Source organism: Natator depressus, chromosome 1 (assembly GCF_965152275.1).
Source record: "Natator depressus isolate rNatDep1 chromosome 1, rNatDep2.hap1, whole genome shotgun sequence".
Classification (NCBI taxonomy): Eukaryota; Metazoa; Chordata; order Testudines; family Cheloniidae; genus Natator; species Natator depressus.
In genome coordinates this window covers 96,961,036-96,985,002 of record NC_134234.1, presented here as the reverse complement: position 1 = coordinate 96,985,002, position 23,967 = coordinate 96,961,036, and the positions used below count along the sequence as shown (strand labels likewise).

Below are 23,967 nucleotides of genomic sequence, written 5' to 3'. Positions count from 1 at the left end.
CCTCTTGAGTCTGCCCAATAGTGCTGTGGTTGCGACCACACTAGTTGATACTGCAGTTCTGTACCCTGCTAATCCAGCAAATAACTTGTTTTCTATTTTATTTGAGGAAATGGGGTGTGGATGTCACCCCAACCTAACTAGGATGACCAGATGTCCCTATTTTATAGGGACAGTCCCGATATTTGGGAGGTTTTCTTATATAGGCACCTATTACCCCCCATCCCGCCCCGATTTTTCACACTTGCTGTCTGGCCACCGTAAACCTAACCCACAGACACACACATTTGAGGCACAGCATGCAGGTCTTGCCCTGATGACTGGAGACTGGGGGATGTCCCCAACCTCATTCATGGGAAGAGGGCTATGGACAAGTAGGCTGGCTAGGATAGAAGCAATAGGATCACCATCCTCACAGGCCTTACTGAACACTGTGAAAGCTAGCAATGAGTGCTGCTGTCAAAGAAATCCCAGGATAACTCTTTCAACCTTTCACATAAATAAAATACAAACTAGTGTTGAAATCCTAAATCATTAACAGAACACACGTATACACTTAAGTTACAAAAGGGGGCAAGGACTGACACTCAGAGAATCCAGAAATGCAGAGTTACAAGCCGTTTGTTTACGAACTATGGCACTTAGTGTTAAATATTTATATATTTGTTATAAACAGCTAATAATAATGCTGTAAACTATTTAAGTTATATGACTATCACAAAGCATTAAAAACTAAGCTTGTGTGTCCCACTGACTCTTCACAGAGCAGCTACCTCCAGATCTGCCATATCGTCCCCACCTCAGCATCAGGAGAGCTCTCTAATAGAGATCTGCTGGAAAGTTTAAACCAGAAAACAAATAAAATGAACTCCACTTTGGAAAGCAAATTCTGATAATAAAGTGGAAGCCACCAGGAAGCCATCACTTAAGCTCTCGACAGCTGACAAACTGCAGAGCCCAGAAAACTGTATTCGACAAGTACAAAAAAAGAGAGACAAAATAACAGAGACTCAGAAAATTAGACACTTGTGAAAAAAAGACTGTGGGCCCCTCGGCATATACAATAACTCATGAAGCAAGTACCTGAAAAATCTCAAAACCCTCAGAATCCCAGAGGGAAATATTTTGCACACCTAGGAAGAAACACTGGAGAAAATAAAATCCATTCTTTGCTGGGTCTAGATATTCAGGATGATCTTGTATACTGTCTGTTAATAGTAGTAATCAGAATCTACAAAAAATAAAAATAAATTTGCTACCCAAAGTTCTGTAATTGTCATTCTCACTGAATCCTGAAAGATGGAGAGAAGCCTAGCTGCATCCTGTAAAACTTTTTAAAGAGAGTAAACTCTTTAATTTTTTCCAGATATCGTTCCTGTAACAGAAATACTGACTACAGTATATCTCATAAATATAAAGGGAAGGGTAAACACCTTTAAATCCCTCCTGGCCAGAGGAAAAATCCTTTCACCTGTAAAGGGTTAAGAAGCTAAGATAACCTTGCTGGCACCTGACCAAAATGACAAATGAGGAGACAAGATACTTTCAAAGCTGGAAGGGGGAAACAAAGGGTTCTCTCTGTCTGTGTTTTTTTTTGCCGGGACCAGAGCAGGAATGCAGGTCAGAACTCCTGTAAAAAGTCAGTAAGCAATCTAGTTAGATATGCGTTAGATTCTGTTTTGTTTAAATGGCTGATAAAATAAGTTGTGCTGAATGGAATGTACATTCCTGTTTTTGTGTCTTTTTGTAACTTAAGGTTTAGCCTAGAGGGATTCTCTATGTTTTGAATCTGATTACCCTGTAAGGTATTTACCATCCTGATTTTACAGAGGTGATTCTTTTACCTTTTTTTTTTTTTTTTTTAATTAAAATTCTTCTTCTAAGAACCTGATTGCTTTTTCATTGTTCTTAAGATCCAAGGGTTTGGGTCTGTGTTCACCTATGCAAATTGCTGAGGATTTTTATCAAGCCTTCCCCAGGAAAGGGGGTGTAGGGCTTGGGGGGATAGTTGGCGGGAAAGACGTTTCCAAGCGGGCTCTCTCCCTGTTATATTTGTTAGACGCTTGGTGGTGGCAGCAAAAAAGTCCAGGGACAAAAGGTAAAATAGTTTGTACCTTGGGGAAGTTTTAACCTAAGCTGGTAAAAATAAGCTTAGGGGGGTTTTTCATGCAGGTCCCCACATCTGTACCCTAGAGTACCGAGTGGGGACGGAACCTTGACAGTATAGAAAGTTTAATTAACATATAGACCTCTGCATCTATCTTGTCTCCATTTATGAGCAACGTAATATATAACAAGCCCTTTCTCTTTCAGGATGTGTCTTCCACACAGATATGTCTAAAAATTATGGATGAAAAAAGGAAACTAACACAGAATCTGATGAGGAACCATCTGTCCCTATATCCTACTCTGCTTTCTGTGTAGGAACTACACTGTTATAACTTTTCTGTCTTCTTTCCTATCTGACATAAACACATCTTGCTTCCCCTCACTTATTTACAATTACTCATTCAAACAGTGGACAGACTATTCCCTTACTTCCTACTTCCTTGCTGAATGCTGTTTCTTTTTTGGATGCTTAATTTATTGTTCCAGGATGTAGGTAAGTAAAGACTGAGATGTACTTCTGGAAGTATTACCTCATTTGAATTTTGCAGTGTCATGCATATCTACTTTCTTGTTACAGAAGAAACAGTAGAAAGTAGAGGGTATATCTGAAATTAATTGCCAGCTTTGTATTTCAAAATAATAAGAATAAAGAGAGATACATTTAAAAACAAAACTATCTGATTGTTTTCCTTTTATCTCTAGGACTGGAGCTCAGCTGTTTTTCTCCTCTAACAGTTGATGATATCACAAACATACCAGGCCCTGTGTAATCTGGGAAAAGATGGATCCACATGTACAGGAAGCACACCTGATTTCTGCACAGCACTATGCTATTGCTGCAGCATGCTGAAATTTCTACAGAAGCTTTAATTAAATATAAAACACAGCATTTTATTGAATTGAATATGAAAAATAATGTGGGCACAGTATTCCTTGTGTTGGTTATTTTGATTTTAAATGTAATCTAATTTTGGGATTTTATTTCAATTTTACACTGCCCTAAAGTTTTCATTTTTTAGTGTGCCATGAAATTGTGCACTGACAGCACAAGCATGGAACTGCATTGTAGGGACATGCTGTCAAAGGGAGAGTTGGAGGTTGTGACAGTTGGATTTGAGGTAGCCCTCATTATGTCTACACCACGCACCTTACAATGTGCCATTGCAGCTGCGCCATTGTAAAGGGTGCTGTGTAGCCGCTCTTTATCGCCAGTAGAGAGTCTTCTGACAAAATAAAACCACCCCGCATGAGGGGCGGTAGCTTCATCAGTGGGAACATGGCTTCCGCCAATGAAGCACTGAATCAAGCTTTTCGTCGTTAAAACTTTTGTTGTTCTTGTGTTTTTTCAGATTAATGTTTCTACTAAAATGATCAGCAGTTAAATAATTAACTGGGCAGATTTTTTAAATTAGGTTTCAGGGTTGGTACTTCCCTTTAAGGTGAATGGCAGCAATTTATTTCTCTAAGGCTATTATTTCACACTGTTTGCAGACAAGTCAGCACTGCATTGGTTCACACTTGGAAGGTTAGTTTCACAACCATAAGGACTAGAAATTATATTTTTAAATGAAAACTTATATTGTACAGCCAAATCCTGTGGCAAGGAATGGATTCTGCACAAATTTTGCAATTAATTCTGGGGTTTTGAGTCACAAGGAAACCCTTCCAAAACATGGGGCTTCTTCTTCTTTGCAGGATAATTCAAGAATCCTAAGCACAGACCCTGGAAAGTAAGAGCAAATGACTTCAAAAATGTATCATTTGAGTTTACGTATATATTTAGATAATGGATTTAGGAAATTAAAACTATTTTTGTATTTATTCATCAGGAATACATTTCACCTTTAAGAGCCCTACTTAAGTCTGTGAATACTGTAAAAAAAATTGTGGTTAGAAGCAGAGCTTTTCACAAATGACCTGGAACTCAGCTCAGATTATTCCTGAAATACTTAGGAGCTACACACCAGAACATTCAGTTGGAGATATGATGGACTAATCAGGCTTGTATATCTAACAGTGCATACAACATTATCTGCTACTTTTATTGTGAGATACTCTTATTAACAAGAAGCATATATACTATATGTATCCTAAAACTAAGTTCCCTAAAAATTAATAATTTGATTTTCAATCAAAACAAACACTGCATAAGCTCACACAAGAGTAGACATCCATAAGTAAATACAACTTTACCTTACTGAAAAAAACTTGACTAAACTTGGTTTCACCATAGCAATGGTAAATAAAAAAGTGACTACATACTATTTCTAAGGGCCAGATTTTGCCATCCTTACCCATACCAAGTAATAAGTTACTCCACAAGTAGTCCCACTAAAATCCATGGGGCTACTCATGGAGAAATGTGCTACTAAACACGAGAAAGGCTATTAGAATCTAGCCCCAAATAAATTTAATATCAAGTATTTACATGTTCATTACAAATAATTTCACATTTTTTCTCCCGGCTATACCATAATACTAAAAGCCCACCTAAAAGTATAACAGGTCCGTTTTGTGTGGGAAGGACCTAAAAGGGAAGGTTCGTGCATGTATCCTTGAGGAGAATTGTTTGTTTTTTTAAACACACACAAAAGCAAACTCTTTATGTGAAGAAAAATCCTGTTCGTGAAGCTTAAATTATATTTTGTAGTTTAGAAGAGATGGAACTATTTATTTAATTTTTCATAGATAGTTTTCCTCTAGGTTGCTTGATGCATACTCCATGTATGTACACAAAAATACTACATTTAAAATTTAGGCAGCAATTGGAAATATTGTTGACATAATGCCAATCAGTGACATTAGCAGATGTCTTAATGACTCTCTATCCTTTTATATTTAATAATACAGTTGTTAAAATTATTTAACAAAACACTGTTACATTAACTCAGATGCGTTAAGCATATAAAAGTTACAAGTTTAGAACGTAATACAATCCAAAACTAGTGTCAACTGCTTTACCCAGCATTTAGTCGGGTATTTTCCGACATGAACCAACTCTGGCCCACCAAAAAAAAAAAAAAGTATAAGTGGATCATGAAGAATTGGGAGAGGACATCAGAAGTTTTGAGCTAGTGTCATGTACTTCTCCTTTAAGGTACAAATGGTAGGTCTATAAGAATCTATATAATGTTGCCCTTTAAAAATAGTTTAAACTATTACTAGTGCAATTATTCAAAACCTCTTCTGAAAATTACACTATTGCTAATGTTTATAGGCAGTAAGAATGTTTTTAAATTAGTTTTCTTCTTTAAACACATTGATATTTACTGTTCATCAACTCAGTCTTAATTATTCCACATCTGTGGGTAACAGTGCTTTGAGTAGTAATGCTTAGATAATACAATAACAGGCATAAAAATAAGAGAAATTCTCACTGCTTTACCTAAAGTCATTAAAATTATTTTTTGCTTGTTCTTTTAAAATTATACTACATTTGTATACACAGTAAATGCTGCAGTACTGCTATGTTATTGAAGATCGAGTTTTAATTCCTGTTACTATCTATGGGTTTGATCATGGGAGGTATTGAGTAACATCAGCACCCACTGAAGTCAAAGAGGCTTTGCACCTCACAGGAGCAGACCCTATATGTGCATACCTTTCTTGCAATGTTCTAGTAAAATTTACGATAAACTCTTGCTTTCATGGTCTAACAATATGGTACAAACTCCGCGTTCCATGTAAAACGTAATAGACTTCTGTCCCAAATACCTCCTTTCCTTCTCATTGTCAAGAACATTTAACATAAATCTTCTCCATTGCTTCCTCCTGCTAGTTCTCAGCAAGAAAGTTGATATTGTTCAGCATAGTGAAAGCACTGCTTTAAAAGCCAGTCTGCTCATTAAATTATTCTGCTGGCTGTGTGTCCTCATTAAAAATGTATAAAGATCAGATAATTGCAGTAAGTATTGTTAACCTTGATTTTCCTGTTTTAGATCAAGGTTCTACTTTTAAACCTAAAACAAAGACCTGGAAATGGCAGGGAAAATGTTCAACTAAACAACAACATCTAAAACTCTTTAGAAGCTTGCCTTAAGAACACAGGGAATCACTGTGTATTGAAAAAATACTTATAGTCCTTCATACAAGTCATAGTGGAATGAAGTATCAATCTCATTGTAAAGCTGTTTCCAATCTTACAGACAATCGTATTTTCAGTTCAGACCTTATACTGGCAGTTGCTTAGAAGAGACATGTTCCAATTCCATCTGAATCTTCAAACATATGTATTGTAAACTTTATTGATTTTTAGGTTAACCAATTGCTTTTATCAGAACAAGCAACCACTAACAGATGAAAACCCAGCTAAGAATCCAATTAGGCTAACAGTATTTTTTGAAACATACCAACCCATTTCCTTTTTCAAATGGTGTTATTTTGAATGAAACATACATATACTTGTGTTCTATTTCTCAAGAGAACAATTTACATTTTAAAATTTAATTCACTCATACAAGATCATATAAAATTCACATTTCACCTCCAAGGACTATATATGCCTGGAGAAACCTTGTTTCCTTGACTCCCCCAAGCAACACATATGGTATGCAGCATACTGCAGCAAACTCTTTAAACATTCAATAAAAGACAATGATCCTCTTACCTTGTTTAGCTCTGTCTATTCGACACATTTACAATGTGAACGGAAACATATGTGATATGATCAAATGGCCACATCTTTTCCATTGCACTATGCTGATGAGTAGTTTTCATGTAAAATAATTATCACCCTATTTTTTTGTACTCTGAAAGCCTTATGCCTTATCTGGGAATTTTCTCTCAGATGATGAAGCAAAGACACAGCCTGAACTCTGTTGCTGAAAGACTGCAGCCCTTCCTTCTAGCAAATCCCTCCCAGCATATGGTACCCAATCACACACAAGTTCGTCAGTTCTACTGGTCTTAAACTGGTTGTAACAGGATGATTGACAAGGCAACACAGCACTTCTAAAGTGTAAAAACAAATGCATCCATACTGATGAACAAGAAATTTCCCTCTCACAGGAAAGCAGTGTTACCAAGGAGATAAAGTGACACCTATATGAAACAAACCACCACCACCACCATACCTGCAATCAACATTTGCTATGGTATGGTTTGAAAAAGCTTGTATTAACACGAAAATGTATTATAGAAAATAAACAGAATTGTATAAATGAAGCAATGATTCATCTGTTTTGTTACTGAGATTTATTCATGCACTGTATTCCAAATAATTTAGCCTTCAAGTTTTTTTTTTAAAAATACAACCAAAAAACATCTGTGCTGAAACATAAATATGTTTACATCTCAATACTGTATAACTTTACTGTTTGTGTTTGTGATATATATATGGTATCTTTCACAAGATATCAGACTTTTGTGTACAGTTATGGAACACTTACAATAAAAATGCAATCAATAATATATTATCATTTTAATATACTTGGCAGGCATAAGGTCAAGGTCAGCAGTCCCCGAACTATGTTCAGTTTGATTAGAATGCAAGTGCTGTCCATTTGTAGTGAGGTTCAAGCATGTCATTTATAAAGACTCTTATAGCAATCATCTTAAGTCAAAATTTTAATACTTTGATTGCTGGACCTTCTACATGAAGCAATAGAGGTGCTAAATCATGTACCAGCTTCCTCACTTTGAAACACAAATGCTGCTAGAATGCCATTACGTTATACTGAAACAGAAAACAGCAGCAAAAGAGGACAGTGAATGAAGGGTTCTGTTTTAAAATAAGGAACATGAATTTTCAACTCAATTAAAAGCTAAACGTGAAAATATAAGAACTCTACAGTAGTGCTGCACTATAGACAAAAGTGTATCCATTTTAGAAAAATACATTAAGCCAAATATATATAAAACTGTATAAAAAGACTAAATATACGAATAGACTAGGCAAAAAACAAAGCTCTCGTTCATTTAAAAGTTGCAACCCAAGGCCCCTTTGTTTATTATTGACTGTTTTGCATATCTGAAATGAAGCATTTCTAAAATCCATTCTTCTTCTATCCCTACAGTTAAAACTTTCTTCAGGCCTCATCACCTCTCCTCTTAATTACTGCAATCTTCTCCTTTCTGCCTTCCATAAAATGCAAATTGCCCTACCCTTGCCCATCAAAGCTGCTGTGACTATCTTCTTTGCCTACCAATCTGACCACAACTCCACCCCTTCTTCCCTTTGTATCCCTACACTGGCTTCCCCTCCACAAGTGCATCAAGTCCAAACTTCTTATCCCAGCCTTCTGGCATATCTCTGCTCCCTTTCCTATCTGTCCACCCTGGCCTCTTTTCTGAAACAGCCCTTACATTCTATCAAAGATGAAAGCTTTAAAGTCCTATTTATTCTCTTTCCCCATATGCATCTCCCCATGTTCTTTCACAATAATCCCTGCAACAAGCACATCCTTCCCAAACTGGTTCACAGGCCATATATTCTCTCCACATCTAGGTACCTCCTTGAGACCCACCTCTGCAACCAGTTGAATCCAACAAGTTTGTGGAGTTACTGGAGATAGCCTATGTTATAGGTGGAGCTAGCAGCACCGCCTATTATATGACCATGTTTTCAGATTCTTGTAACAGTGCCAAACTTTAATCAGTTGGGTTGAACTTCTCCATCCTGAGCATCTGCCTCAAGTTGCAGTGGGTTGGTTCCACCTCATTTGTTTGGTTTTGTTTGTTTTTTGAAATGTTTCAGCCAAAATGGGTCAGTTATTTCTAAGAACAAGCTTAGGAGAACACATGTTTTGCCATGTTAAAAAAATCCTTATAGCCATTTTTTTTTGAGGTCTAGCACCCCTATACTCTGGACAAGGACCTTTAAATTTGGCAGGCAACTGGTCTTTGTACCAAGGATGTATCTTTTGCTGTTCCAATGAACACCTGCCCAAATTTGGCCAAGTTATAGACCTTTGGACAAATTCAGTTTTCACAGGTCAGAGCTTCCCTGCTAAAATCTCCAAAGATTCCATCCATGCTGAGCATGCTCCTTCTCCTGTATGTGACTGTACTGCACACATGCCATCTCCATAGCTCAATTCAGCATGTTCCAGTCTGGGGATACAGGTGCTCAGAACTTTCCCTGCAATTGCTCTTCAGGGCTAGGGTGAAGAGACTCTTCTGTATTCTCATTGACTCTCCCGCTGGCGCCTAGGCAATGTGAAGGAGGAAGGTGCCTGTGAATACTGAGGGAACAAGAGCCAAAGCAGATGTGGTGGAGTGAAGGAGTTAAGTGGGCCAAGCAGCCACGGGCAGGGTGGGGGAGAGGGAGACTGAGGACTGGGAAAAGAAAGATGGAGGGGAAGAACTGAGATCCTGCAGGGGCGGGGCGCTCTGTGCCACTGTAGCTCTTGTAGTGTAGACACTTGCTACAGCAGTGAGAGGGGCTTTTCCTTTACTGTAGTAAATCCACCCCTTCAAGGAGCAATAAGGAAGTCAATGGAAGAATTCTTCCATCTATCTAGTGGTGTTTACACCAGGTCTCATGCTGACTTGACTGTGTCTCTGTGAGGTGTAATTCACATCCCTGAATGATGTAGCTAAGTTGATCTAAGTTATAGAAGCAGACCAGGCCTCAATTTAAATCAAGAGTTACATATGTTCCTCTGACAGCTCTCAGGCGCATGAATAAAATACGGAATTGTTTTGCACTCTTATTCTCTGGTAACACTTCTGTTAAAGGTACTATAAAGCTCCTGATATAATATCATCTAGGGCTAAGAGTCATTTGTTTTTAGGTACCTATGTTGCATGCATATACTATGGCAATTGCACGCCTACCTGACCATGCATTTTACTATGTTCTGTAGTGGCTTTTAAGTGCCCAAGACTACTTTGTGTCAGTAGGGGACTTTTTCCTCTAAAATTTCCCCACTGCTACTACTAAAGGAGCATCTCATCCTTGGAAGCAATGGTGGGAGTGTGGACATAGACAGGACTCCAGGCTGCTGCTGGCATTTTAAACCCAGTGTTACCTAAGTTTACTTTATGCAGGTATGCACAATACAGTGGCCACCAGGTCCTTGTTTATGTAAGCTCTAACTGTAACACCGGAGGAGCTGAACTGCTAGTAGTAATAGTTTAAAAATGTAGGAAGAGTTTTTTAATATAGATAAGGTCCCAAGTCAGACAGTGGTCTGGGGGAACGACCATCTAATTGAAGAGACACTGTCACATCTTACTTGGACAAAAACTTAGGTTTTATACAACTTTTTTTCTTAATTCCAGCTGAAGTCTCCTTGTTAACAAAAGATTTCCTCTACAGTGTTTATCATCCAAACATGGCAATATTTTTCCTGCAGGAGAGCCAGTGAAACAGACTACTTTATTTCCATTATGAGAGATTCTCCATGCTGACAGATAATGCAAAATGTGAAGAGACATCACAGTGAAAAACAAACTTGTGTTCTGAAGTTTCACTTAATAACTGAAATTATAATAATGTTGATAAAAACACCTATATTTTTAAAATATGGGATTAGATTCTTAGCTGATGTAAATTGGTATAGTTCTACTATCAATTTATACCAGGTTGGGATCTGGCCCCATATTTTTGAAATATAGATTTTTGTCCATTTACTTCAGCTGAGAATCTTGCTCATGATTATTAAACTGTGAGTGTTCCTTTAAGTATAGAAATGCATATTCAACATAACTGACTAAAACTTAGTCACTGTATTTGCGCACACTCTCTTATCTTCCAAGCTGCTCAACAACTCTCTGGTTTGCTACAAAATTAACTGTAAAAGGAGAATTTTTGCAGGCCAACTAATTTCTTATTGAAGCAGTTAATGTAAGATAGATAATATATAACAAACCCTTTAAAATAACGAATGTCGGGACTATTAATAGATTTATACGAGATCTGTGATTTGGAGAACAATTCTTGTTTTCTTTGAGACAACTGAAAATGCTGTTTATAATTCAATAAAACATCAGTCTGAAAATCAATCCTCAAGAGTTATTAAAATTGAGAACAAACATGAATTGTGTTTCTTTATCCATTTCAGAACAGAGCCTTCCAACTATAGTCCTGTTTCCTTTAGTGCCATGCCATCTAATTAAATGTGAAACAAAAATTCTTAGCTAGCTTCAGCTGTTGCACATTATGCAGCAACACAGTTTTATGACTCACAATGAATCACACAAAAGTACAAATACTACTTAAGACAGCCATGTAAACAGTAAGTCAGTGAGCCAGGGCTTGACAAATGCATTTACCAATGGTAAGTACAAAAGTTCCCTCGTTAGCTGGCACATTATCCCAATGTTTGTATAGTACTCTGCACAATGAGGAACAATCTGGTTGAGGATTATGAGTGCTAATCTTAAGACAAATAATGCACAACCAAAACTTTCTTAAAAATAAACAAAAAAAACCCCATGTTTGTAGCCTGTAAGGTTGTGAAGAAAACCTTTCAAATGTGAACTGAATGTAAATTAATCAATGTAGCACTTGTCTACAGAGAGAGTTTAGTCCACACTAATTTGAGTTAGTGCGGATTGAAAATGCCTGCATACACACAATGCAAACCCTTAAAGTGCACTAACTCCCTACTCGGTGTAAATTCTGGAGTCTTCTTTCAAACTATACTAAATTTGATGTGAATTGAGTTAGTGCACACTTACTTTTCATGTGCACATAATGCTTCTTCCTCACGACTTTGGCAGTACTCCAACTGCTTTCCTACACTGCTTTTGTGGGTGTCCGTGACTGACTTGTTTATCTGTGTAGCCTCCACTACTCCAGGGTCAAGTTGACCAGATGTATAAAAACTGGCATGGGACCAGAATCGGCCCATTTGCTCTGGGATTCAAATATGTCAGAACAACAGCTTATAGTGATATTACTCCAGCAGTCTTACAACATGCCTCGAGCAGTCTTCTGGAGCCATGGTGAGATCCTGAATCTCCTCGCTATCTGAGAACAAGCAACTGTGCACGCAACTCTTGTGACCAACCGCCGCAATAAGAAACATTTTGTGGGGTTCTCAAAGCTGATGCCTGAGAAGGGTCACAGCTAGGATGCCTATCAGTGCAGTATAAAGAGTGAACGGACCAAAAAACCATAACGGATAACAAAAAAGCCTAGTGGCCTGCTTGTGTCCAGTCCATGTTATGGACAATTGGGCAGGAGTTTTTGCTGGAACACCTCAACAGAACCCTGGACCCTTGTGGACAGTGGTACTCCGCCACTTCCACCACCGAGGACACTAGGGCCCCTGCAGACAATGAGTGGGACAGTGAAGAGATCTCCCCGAACAGCCAAGCTCTCTTCGGAACTCACAGCTGCCAAATTCCCAGCCCCAAAACCAGCCCAGGGCACAGGAGGAAGATCCTATATAGGTATGTGAATATTGAAGATCCACATACCTATCTTCAATTTATTATTATGCTATACTGCTGTGTTAACTTCAGTATCAGGTGCCTCGCAGCCGCTGCCATAACTGATAAATGTGAGCTGGAAACCTTCCCAAGTCTCCATTCCCCTTCCTCCCCCAACGCTGTTCGCCTTCATACTGCCCCAACCCCTCCCGCAACACAATTTCAAAATGGTGGCTGGACCAGCCGGGTAATCAGCTTCTATCTTGTGCTGAAGCCCTGTCCATTATCTGTTTTCAAACCCATCCACTCCCACCTATTACTTTCTTTCTCCCTCTCCACATCACTCCTTCCTGGCAAATGCTGCATCCCATCCCCACACTCCTAACTCCATTCACATGCTCGAAACTTGCAAGGTGCAGGCACAGACAACCTCTACTTCCGTGCCACTGCCTTCCCACAGAACATTCAATAATGATACTATTTAGTTGTGAGAAATTCAAATGTTTATTGAGACAGCTGTTACAGGAAAAAAAGTTTAGTAAGTATTCACAGCTTACATGAGGTATACCTAGGCGTGGGCATTCGGGCTACTGCTCCCTGCTCAGGCACAAACAACCTGTTTCACGGATTTGTATAAGAAAAGACATTGAGGTTAGGAGTAACATACCCAGGTAGCTCTTAATGGCTTTTCATCAGGTTACACATTTCATGGGGGCGGGGGGGAGGACTGGGAGCAGTAAAGGTTTCAAATAATCAGTACAGACCCCAGGCTATTTTCTCTGCACTTTCTGCATGTCTGCAGGGGACATTAAACAGAATATAAGACTGAGAAATTGCTCGACTTTAATCCAGACATTCTGTGGGACAGCTGCACCGTCCTTGACATAGCTCACAACTCCTCCTGCTCCTGCAGCTTTACAGGGGAACCATCTAGGTAACTTCACAGCATCTCTCACTGGTCTGCCCTTTTTACCTTTCTGAATAAGACCATTCTCTGCCTCTTAGTCACCTGCCTCTCTGTCATCAGGAGTCAGGACAGCCTAACAGAGATACAGAGGGGACTACTATCCTGCCCCCACTAACCTCTCAGACCCCATATAGTAACTGGAGACCCTAACCAGGAACATCTCAATTTTGCCCTCATGCACACGTCACGTACCGTCTGAGGTTTCCCAAGTCCGGGATGAACTAAGGGAATGGAATTCAGAAACAGAGCACTAAAAAAATGCTAGGATTACGTCTATGAATATAGTTGTAATATGAATAATAACTGCTTGTTTTTTTCTCTACTCCCCCAGCACCTCCAGCAGCAACACCCTCCAGGACAGGGCCTTTATCAGCAGCTGTCCAACCTGAAGGGGAAGAAATAGAAGTCGAAGAGTGAGATGTTTGGAGCCCTCCTTACAGGCTCACAAAAAAAGAAAGAAAGAAAAAACACAGAACTACAGAGAGCTGGATGGCGTTTTTGAAATCTGAGTGGGAGAAAGACGGGCAACTATCCAGAGACGGAAATTAAGTGGCTTGGGACAGCGCTGCCATAACCGGAAATATCATGTAGAAAGACGGGCATAAAAAAAGTAATTACCGGAGGCAATGCACAGGCTCACTGTTCTGCTAGAACACATGCTGCTCTTAGGCCCTCAGTCAATGCAGTGCCCTCAACAAGGACTGAGCCATGTTCTGAAGCCCCTGGATAATACAGGGTATTGGGAACACCAGAAGATGTTCCCTGCTGTAGCCCCACAGCTGTACTTGGCACTCTGAGTCCCAACTCTCAACTCCAGAAAAACAAGCAGCAGCAAAAGAAAGACGCTTACTCACCTGAGAAAAGGAGTGTGCCTCCCACCCATTGTTGTGTGCTGCCCCCCTCCACCATTCTGATTTCAATTTCAGACTTCATGTTAAAGCTGTGTTTCATGTTGTTACAATCACTATGAGCAAAATTTGTAACATTTTCCAAGTATTATTTTGGCTGTTATGTACTGGCATAACTTGTGCAATAAAAACATTAAAAAGTCACAAAGACTCTGCAGGGCATGAAACAAGAAACAAATGTTCGAAACTCATACGTTTTTACAGAAGTACAAAAGCACAGACACAAGACACACAGTGCAACAACATGCTACTTCTGCGACCCATGAAAGCAACTCCAATGCTCACAATCCAACACTGCTCGCAGCACCACCCCCCCCCCCCCAACTGGGATAAGTGCTGGACATACATTTCCACATTTGAGCCTGGGGCCTGAAAAAGAAAGAACAAGGCACCCCTAACAGAATTGGTCTAGTGGTTTATGCTTTCTGGCGGAAACCTTGATGGCTGCTCATACTGCCAATCAAGTCTCCGCACCTCAGCCTCCCACCCATTGTTAAGACTCTCCTCCTTCCTCTCACAAATACTGTGCAAAAATACAACACAGAGATATAACCCTAGGAAAACTTTGTTCTGCCATAAATTTATGTCTAGCCATAAGACAGCACTGCCTTGCTTTCAGATGGCCAAATGCCCACTCTACTGTCATTCTGCAACTATGCACGCAGTCGTTATTGCTGTCTGTCCATGTGGTCTGTACATTACTTCATTAGCTACAAAAGCAGAGGATAAATTGGTCTCCCCAGATAACCAGAGCAATCTCCACACCATTAATATCCATAGTGATCCTGGGAGCAAACTATCCATTATGCATTAAGGTAAACAAGCATGGGTTCTGAAAGATCCTAGCATCGTGGACCTTCGCAAACTACCCTACATTTAGGTTTGTAAACCTGCCGCAGTGGTCAGCCAGACCTTGGAGCACCATGGAGAAATACCTCTTTCAGGTTCTAAACTTCGAAGCCGAATGTGGGGGCAAATGATAGGCACACACGTGTCTCATCAATTGCCCCAATACAATTTGGGAACTCCATCCATGAAAAGCAGTAAATCTCATGTGCATTACCAAACTTCATAATCCAGTGAAACAGTACCTTCTGCATGGCAGCACACACCTGCATGACAACAGCCCAAGTCATCTATTTCTCCATGACAGCAATTCAAAAATGGCACTAGCCCACCCAAAAAGGCAGGAAGTATGGGACAGAAAGTGGATTTTTTGGAGTTTGACCCCAAATCCCAGAGATCCATTGGCCTCCACTACATTATCCCACAACACGCAGTGAGAAAAAACCCAGAATGCACATAGCTCAGTGGCAAAGTAAAGCATTTTGGGGATACCCTCCTGAAATGCTGCATGCTTAGTGTAGACCAAACCCCTACTGTGTGTACACAATGATGCAAACTGAAAGAGAGTACAGCTTTCCTGTGTACACCCTTTTAGCATGCCTACATATTGTGTACCAACTACTGTGCCCCAACTCAGTGCAAACTAAATCCTCCGTATAGAGAAGCCCATAGTGTTCCTATGGGTCCTGTAGGGAACTCACACAGCCAGTGCAGGGTTTGTAATTGAACTGGTATAGCTCACCCCATATTGGGTGTTGCCCACCAGAGGCCATTCCATACCTGCTATGTAAGAACTCAGCTAGTGCCACTCAGTGTCTGCTCAACACAAAGGCTGCTCCTTACCCATTAGGTGCTGTGTTGTGTTCTCGGAATAAGCCTGATGTTGCCTCAGCTGAATCTGAGCTTATTGTGAGTGTTACCCTGTTCCACAACAGGTCGACAGACGGACAACTGGAAACAACACAAAGGGGTGAACTGTCCATATTCCGGATCTTTACCCTACTGAACAACAGAGATGTATAGTGAGAGGTTCTTCCTGAAAGATCACCTTCGCCTCAGCTCTCTGCTTCTGTTCAAACCAGATACAAGAAGAAAAAAATCTGATGAATCCATCTAATAGGAGGATCTGCTGGCTCCCACCCCTAAAATCCCCTTAGCTGTACACAATAAGATCGCTTTAGTTTTCAGAGCATGTGCTCCTGCTGCATGTGCTCCCCAATTCCAGCTCCAGATCTTGGGAAGCAAAAATCGTGTTGATTCCACACGATGGCCCCCAAGGCTATGCAGTGAGAGCAGGATTTGCCTGCAATCGAGGTTATGAATTACCTTCATTTTACTAAACTGGATGTTAATTCTGAAGTGTTTCCATTACTTAGTTTTACCTTCAAAAGATGTGCTTGTATCTTCTGTGAGGCTTCAGCTGTCCACCTCTTATCCACTGCAAATTCAGCATGAACTTTAAGCAATGTCAATAGTCAGCATGAATCTTAGGCTAGAGGTCTAGTGGACGATTATCGAATAACCCATTAAATCTAAAAGCAAGTTCTAAGTATTTATTCAGCTCCAAATCCAAAAAGAAAAAAGATGACACCTAACCAACCATATTTTAAAACTTCCTCCTTCATTTAGTAAGAAAAATATTGACTCACTTTAGCAAACTGATTCAACTCATTTTAAAAACTATTGTTTTCATGCACTCTTGGGATGTAGATTTAAAATATAAAATTTATACAGATACATATCGGCGTGTGTCATTTCTGCAGGTAGGCACTATGTTCTTATAAACTGCCACTGAACATATCAGTCTGGGCCTGCTGTGTTGCACCCAGGTTAGCTGCTCAGGGATGTACACTGGACAGAGCCAGCAGCCTCCCCAGTTTGTTCTGTCAGCAGAGGGAACAGCTATCACGCAACAGAAAATGAGAGTCAACTGGCTAGTTTTGTTTTTTTGAAAGTGAGATATGGAGGGGTGGACTCCTGGGCCTTTACAGTGACTGGCAGCCTGTACTTACGAGATGGGAGAACCCAAGGTGATTAACAGGTTATCTTAGCAGGGAGGTCAGGCATAGGATATTTAAATACAAAGTTTTCTTTCTTTTTCAGAGGTGAGGGTAGGAGAAAGCTAGGACTTCTAACCAGCAAAGAGACATCTGGTTAACAGGCTGCTCAGGGCAGTTTACCAGTTTGGGTACACTTAAGCAAATTTTTCTGTCATGCTAGTTTTATATGCATTTAAATAAATCACTATTGTTTGGTTTTGCACCAAACTAATTCTCATCTCAAAAAATGCCCTTTTGATTTAGCTTGCTTGACTGACTGCTGTGAAGTACCAGAGTACTTTGTATAGCGTCTTTCATATATTAAATTACCTATGATCTCTTGCGTAATTACTCTACAGAGTAACAGCCACATGCACAATCATCTACCTTCATCTGTTCCTGTTACCACCTTAGGTCGATGGAAATATATACCTTGTCTACACTTGCAGTGGCATGTTGGGTACGTTAGTAACACACCTTAGCAAAAGGCAGGCTGCATCCCCCCTTACTGTAGTGTGTAGCTACCTGTGGCAATGAAAGGCTTTTATGGGAGGGAGGCAGTGAGGAAAGGCTCTGGCAGCTCCCCCCACCAGAGCCTTTCACTGCAGCAGGGAAGGGCTTCAGCAGCAGGACATTGCTAAAAATAGCAGTGTAGACCTGAGCAGAACTGCCTGGGCATGTAGAGAGCAGAGTAGGGGGTACACCCCAGGGTTCTGGCATTTAGGGCACTATTAAGCTAAGCAGCGCCTCACCGTCTATGCTGCTATTTATACCCATGCTGGCTGGGTTTGCAACACTGGTATTCTACACTGTCATAAGCGCAGGCCTACCAATAGATAAGAGATGACTCTGCATAAATAACAGGAACGTTTTGCACCAAAGTAGTAAAGTAAAAGCTACAAAGACCAAGGAAGTATATAATATGTCAGCAGTACAAGCAGCAGACCTGGGACAGCTACACCCCAGAGTCTAATCTGTGGTGACAGTATACATAGTTTACACTAAGGCTATGTCTATACTAGAGACCCTACAGTGAGATAACTGTACCAATGCAGGGGTCCCGCTGTAAGGGCTCTCGTGTAGCCACTCTATGCCAACAGGAAAGAGACCACCCCTCCAACAAGCGGCAGTAGCTATGTCCCGCTGACATAGCACTGTGCACACTACCACTCATGCCAGTGAAACTTATGTCGCTGAGGGAGGTGTTTTTTTTCATAAGTAGCAGTGTAGATGTGGCCTAAGATTTAATTCCACACTACCAAATGTATATTATGAAAAATTATATCTTAGAGTCAAAGTTCATACAATACTTCATTCATTCATTCATTCCATGTTAGGATTACAAAAGAGAGATTTATCCCCATCAACGGAGTTCTCCAAATGGATGGGCTCTATTTCCTAACCCTTTTCTTCCCTACATCATGTGCTCTACCTCCTTTATATTTTCTGCTTCTTCCACTCTCCCTAAAAATAAATTTAATTAATTAAATAGAATTCCTCATCAATGGCCGGGGCCACTAATTTGGATATCCCCTTCTAGCAACCTGATAGCTACCTCTGAGAAAAAAGCACTTTGATAGTTATAAGATACAGGGACTTTAACAGGTCATACCCTGGACCAGATCTTCAGTGTAGATGTCAATACTGAGAACACTAAAACCCACCCCCTCCCTTGGACACTGACAGACCATTACCTCATTACAGCCCCCTGCCTAGGACTACCCCAGGAATTAAGGACCATCACAAACCACACCAGCTTCTGCTCCAAGTGCAAGGTGCATTTTCTTGACCTTGCCTTCTCTAATATAAATACACAGCAACATATACATGTTTTTATTATTTTCTTAAATACCTACCAAAACAAGACACTCCACTGCACACACTTCTCCCCTAGGAAGAGGAGGAGAGAAGAAACATGTGGCGGATGTTAGTCATGTTGTTTAATGCACTAGTGGAAGGCATTCAGATACTATGGTGATGAGTGTGATACAAGAAGATAGTGATACAGAACAGTAAAGCTGAGATGCAACAGACGCCATTGACAAGAACATTCTGAAAATACTAACCTTTGTATCGTCTCAGCAGAAAAGTCACAAGGTTATTAGAGTGCTTACCAGAGAAAACCTCTCAAGAAAGAGTTGTTAGCTCAACTTGAAAACAAATATTAAGTGTTGCTAGTGAGAAGAGCAACACCAAGAAGCTAATCAAGACACTAACTATTGTAACCCAATGTATTGGGATGAAAGTGAAGGCTACACAGGAAATCTAACTTGTTTAGAATGCAACCACCCACCTCCTTAGCTGAAAAGCTCTAAAGAACATATCACACTGATGCTGTGCACTCTTAACCAACTCCTAAATCACTTCTAGTACCAGCCTGTCTTAATGTTTACAACAGTCAATATGCTGGGACCAGTTTACATGAGAAACCACCTATCTACTGAGCTGTACTCCTCTGGGACAATCCTGCTGCCACAGGGAAAGCTCTTGAAGGACACAAATAAGACATGCTGGGTCAGGAACACTCAACCATGGAAAATCTACTGAAGTGAATAAGGCAGAGTCTAAGCATGACAGTTTTCAGAGTACACTACAAGACTCTCCATTTTGCAAAAGCTTTTCTCCAATAAGGAAAGATGAAGGATTACATGCGCACATACACCAAAGAACCATAGCAAACAAAAAGCTGCTAAAGTTGGGAGAGACAAAGTTCACAGCTTTATCTTGATCACATGTATGTGATGCTTAGGTGTTTCTAGGGTGCACTTCACAATATCTAACATCAACAGACCAGAATCAGACCTCTGACTTACAACTGGAAGCATGTAAAAATTACACACTTATCTAAATGGTTTCACTAAGATACTACATGATGCTCTTGTGAAAAAGCTATTGTAAAAGTAGCTAACAAGAAGAGTGCAAAAGCTCTATTTTTATATACTCTAGAAAAAAATATATGCACAAGCACAGTTTAAACAGATATCGGGGGCAGGGGGGAGTAGGCCTAGTTGGGGGTCTACCAGTGTTGAAAAAACAGCTTCTAAGCTATTTTAATCTCTGTTATTGACTACTGCATTGACATCTTCTGAGCACTTCAGCATCAAAAAGCTATCAACGAACTGGAAACAATTCAGAGAAGAGCATTAAAAATTATTATGGGGTTATAGGAATCATTTGAAGAAAGATTTAAGTGGGGTTCTATTCTGATAAGATACCTTACAGATTTAGTACCTATGTGCAAGGCTCTGAGTTTTTCTAAGCAGGTTAGTTTGGACCCAAATTCTGCTGCAAGGTCTCTTGATTCTGAAACACTCTAGCAGTCTTCTAACAGGCACCGAGAGACTTTCCTCAGTGAGCAGAGAGGTCTGGCTTAGAAATAGTTAATATACACAATCTAGGTAATAATGCATGAGGCCATGGTGACAGTTAATGAGGGAACATGTCAAACCTAAAATAAAATTACACTGTACATGTGATGCTGGCAGACCACATGACAGCTCATGCCAAGGTCCTCGTGTCTCCACTGAACACTGACAAATATGTAGTTGGAACCAATCTGCCTTATCTGTGTCTTGGTATAATTCTAATGCCTATTTTAACTATAAGAATGCATTTAATGCTTAGACTTTATGGAATGCTTGTAAATTGCTGCATGCATTAATCTCACTTCTAACGTCTGTATCCCATATTATAAGGTAATATTTGAGCGTTTGCATTGTGAGCCCCAGTAACTATAAATCACCAGGCAGGAAAGAGACATTAACTATTGTGAAATGCTGATCTCCAACAGAAGGTGTTATGTGCTGCCCCACCAGGAAGGGGCATTGACACCAGATGTACTAGAGTGGAACATGAAAGAAGACAATACACTTTGTTGTTTACTCTCCCCCTCCAAAGAAGGTGAGTCTTAGAAATGAATTCCTCCCATCAGCTGAGAGTGCAGCACTAAGCAGAAAGTGGACAGGGAGGCTCAGGTGGATTCAAATCAATTATTTAAAAAAAAAAAATCAGTTTTTTTTTTATTTAAATCAGACTTTGATAAAATGCTTTTTGAGAGGAAAAAACCTACCTAAAGATAGCTTTGAGCTATAATGTATCTTAATTAAAACTATCAAGGAATAGGGATTATAAATTCTAATTCTATAGTATGAGACGATATAGTCATATAATGTTTAAGAGAAGTTTTGTAAAGGAGTTCCAATAGTTCATGGATTAGGGACCCAATCTTATAGGGTTCCAGGAGCTTCTGTATAGATTATTTAGGTTAATCATTCTATCTACCCAATGGGACTCAGTGCTCAGTCTAGAAGATACCATCAGAGATGCTTAGTTTTGCAGTTCTCAAACTGTGGATTTGTGTCTCCAGCGATAACTTGCTTAACAGCAAAAATGTTTTCAAATAAATAAATAAATAAATAAATAAATGTGTAGAGGTGAGAAATAAGACAGCCCTATTGTCCCTCTGCAAATCTGTGTACACACAGTCAATCCCTTACTTCTCTCTAAAAGTGCAAAGTTTCAGAAAGTTCAGTGAATAGAAGAGTGTTGGGGGTGGAATATAAACTTCAGAACTAAGGATGAACCATTCAAGAAATATACATTTGCTGATGATGTTTTAAAGAAAGTCACACAAGTGAACTGGTGAAAGTCACTTAAGCTCTTGAATTCAGAGACTGTTGAAGTGATAATCTCACTTTTAAACAGCAGTACCTTCTTCTGCCGGTGTAGAAAGAATATTGTCTTCCTTTGAACTAATTCATTCCAAGTTGAGAAATGGTTTGGGACCTGAAAAAGCAGGAAAGCTTGTTTTTCTTTTCCATGTTATGAACAAACAGGAAAATGAAGGTGAAGACGACTGAGTTAGCTGCAGAAGCCAATATTTTAAGTTTCTCTTGTTGACCTGGCTGACCCAGTCGATTTAATTTTTGTTGTTTTTTTTAAATATTTCATTTAACTATTTTAGTTAAAAACAATTTTAACAAAAACAAACCTGATTTTAAAAAACTTGAAAGTTTAACTAAATTCAAAAATGCATATGCTTGTTTTGTTAAATTATAATATGTTTGCTGCTGAAGAAAAAAATCCAGAATACATAACGTTGTTTTAGATAAATAAAACCATTTAAATGTCTGTCTGGTGACATTCTCCTCCTAATACAGCATGGCAAGAAAATCCTCCAAATATTAATGATTAACCTGTTGAATTGGAGATATTTATGAAGTCATTCTGAACTATCTGCTTCAATTACCTTTGGTAAATGAAATAACCAAACAACCATTCATTTTCTGATAGAGCTGTAAAACTAATCTGAAAAGTTTTCAGAATAAATCACTTTAAAAATGTATAATATGTACCTTCTAAAAATGAAACCTACATCTATCTCTGAGTTGTGAAGAATACGTATTAAGGTTATAACAACCAACAAGAATGCACTTTTATGTAGAAATCCATGATTAAATCGAGTCTGCCTGACTATTGATTTAAATCATGATTTAAATCAAATCCACCCCGAAGGAGGCTTAAAAACCCCTAACAAGGAGGAACTGTATCGTTATGCTGCTTGAACTCTGGGAGGCAAGGATTACTAGGCATAATCAAAAGATCCCCAATGCTTAGCCAGGGTTAGCCCTAAAGGAAGTACAGGGGAATCTCTATACTGCAATTAAACACCCATAGCTGGTCCCTATCGGCTGATGCGAGCTCACAGGGCTCAGGCTATGGAGCTGTTTTATTGAGGTTGTAGATGTTTGGGCTCATGCTGGAGCCTGGGACCCTCCGTCCTTGTGACTGACCTGGAGTAAGTGACAGGTCCTTTGAGACTGGAAGAAACCTGAATATTGCTGTGACCCTTGGTGTAAGGGACCATCTATCACAAAGATAACCTTACCTGAGTGGCAAGACAGATCAGAATACCCAAGAGGACGGCCTGTGACTCCATGTTAAGGCTGTTACAGTGCCTGAGGAGTTCACACTTGATTACTGGTTGGTGAAATCTAAATAGATCTCACAATCAATTTGGAGTTTTTGCCCTGTTTCCAAACAGGCTGGTATTCATGCTCTTGAGTCACTGTAGGACAGCTTGTCATCTATACTTCGCAGCCTAGAGTAAGTATATGTAATATGGTAATTATGCACTATGGCTGAGCTTTCCAAAGCTGCCTGGACAACCTGGAATTAATAGGAATTGGGCATCCATGTCCTCCAGACAACTTTGAAAATCCCAGCCTACTTTATTTACCTGACATTCCTTACCTCCGTACGTTGTTAGTGGGAATTTCTTTATACTCCTCCTGTTCAGCCTCTACCCTGAGAAAGAGGAAGGCTAATAGTTTATATTATGTGTAATATAAGGATTCTTATCTACTTACAGCCCACACAACTCCATTCTAGAGACTATCCAATCAGCAGAGAAGTAAAAAAAAGCTGTAGAAAAAGGGTGGATGTAATTGTAGACAAGAATTTTGTCTAAGATTTACCAGTGAGTAGACTATTTTTTAAACCATCTCAGCATTACAGGCTTCATTCTATAAAAGCCAAACGTTAAGAAGGTAATAAATCATCTGCAGCTTCTAGCACCTTAATCCCAAAAATACTATTTCCAAAGATTTGAGATTGTGACAGATTGTTCCAATTGTCTGCTTGACTTTAAAAATAGGCCCTTTCTTCACGAAGGAAAGGCTGTGATGACGAAGAGAGGAATTAAACTTCAGAAGGAAAACTATGAGACTACACATATAATAGCACAGCTTGGCTTACAAACATACAACCTGTGTGTCTGCAG

General features: G+C 39.6%; 1 protein-coding gene across 6 annotated transcripts in view; it reads right to left on the bottom strand.

Annotated features, from left to right (window-relative positions):
- Positions 1-23,967, bottom strand: part of MBNL2 (muscleblind like splicing regulator 2) — a 154,396-nt gene that overhangs the window by 128,168 nt on the left and 2,261 nt on the right. For 2 of the 6 annotated variants that reach the window (XM_074962764.1, XM_074962775.1), the window contains exon 1: positions 6,713-6,944. The exons of 1 other annotated variant lie outside the window; for it this stretch is intronic. The gene's annotated coding sequence lies outside the window, so the exon portion shown is untranslated. Of the gene's footprint in view, positions 1-6,712; positions 6,945-23,967 lie in introns of those variants that run through there. 3 more of the 6 variants (XM_074962732.1, XM_074962748.1, XM_074962756.1) reach the window with 2 other exon arrangements.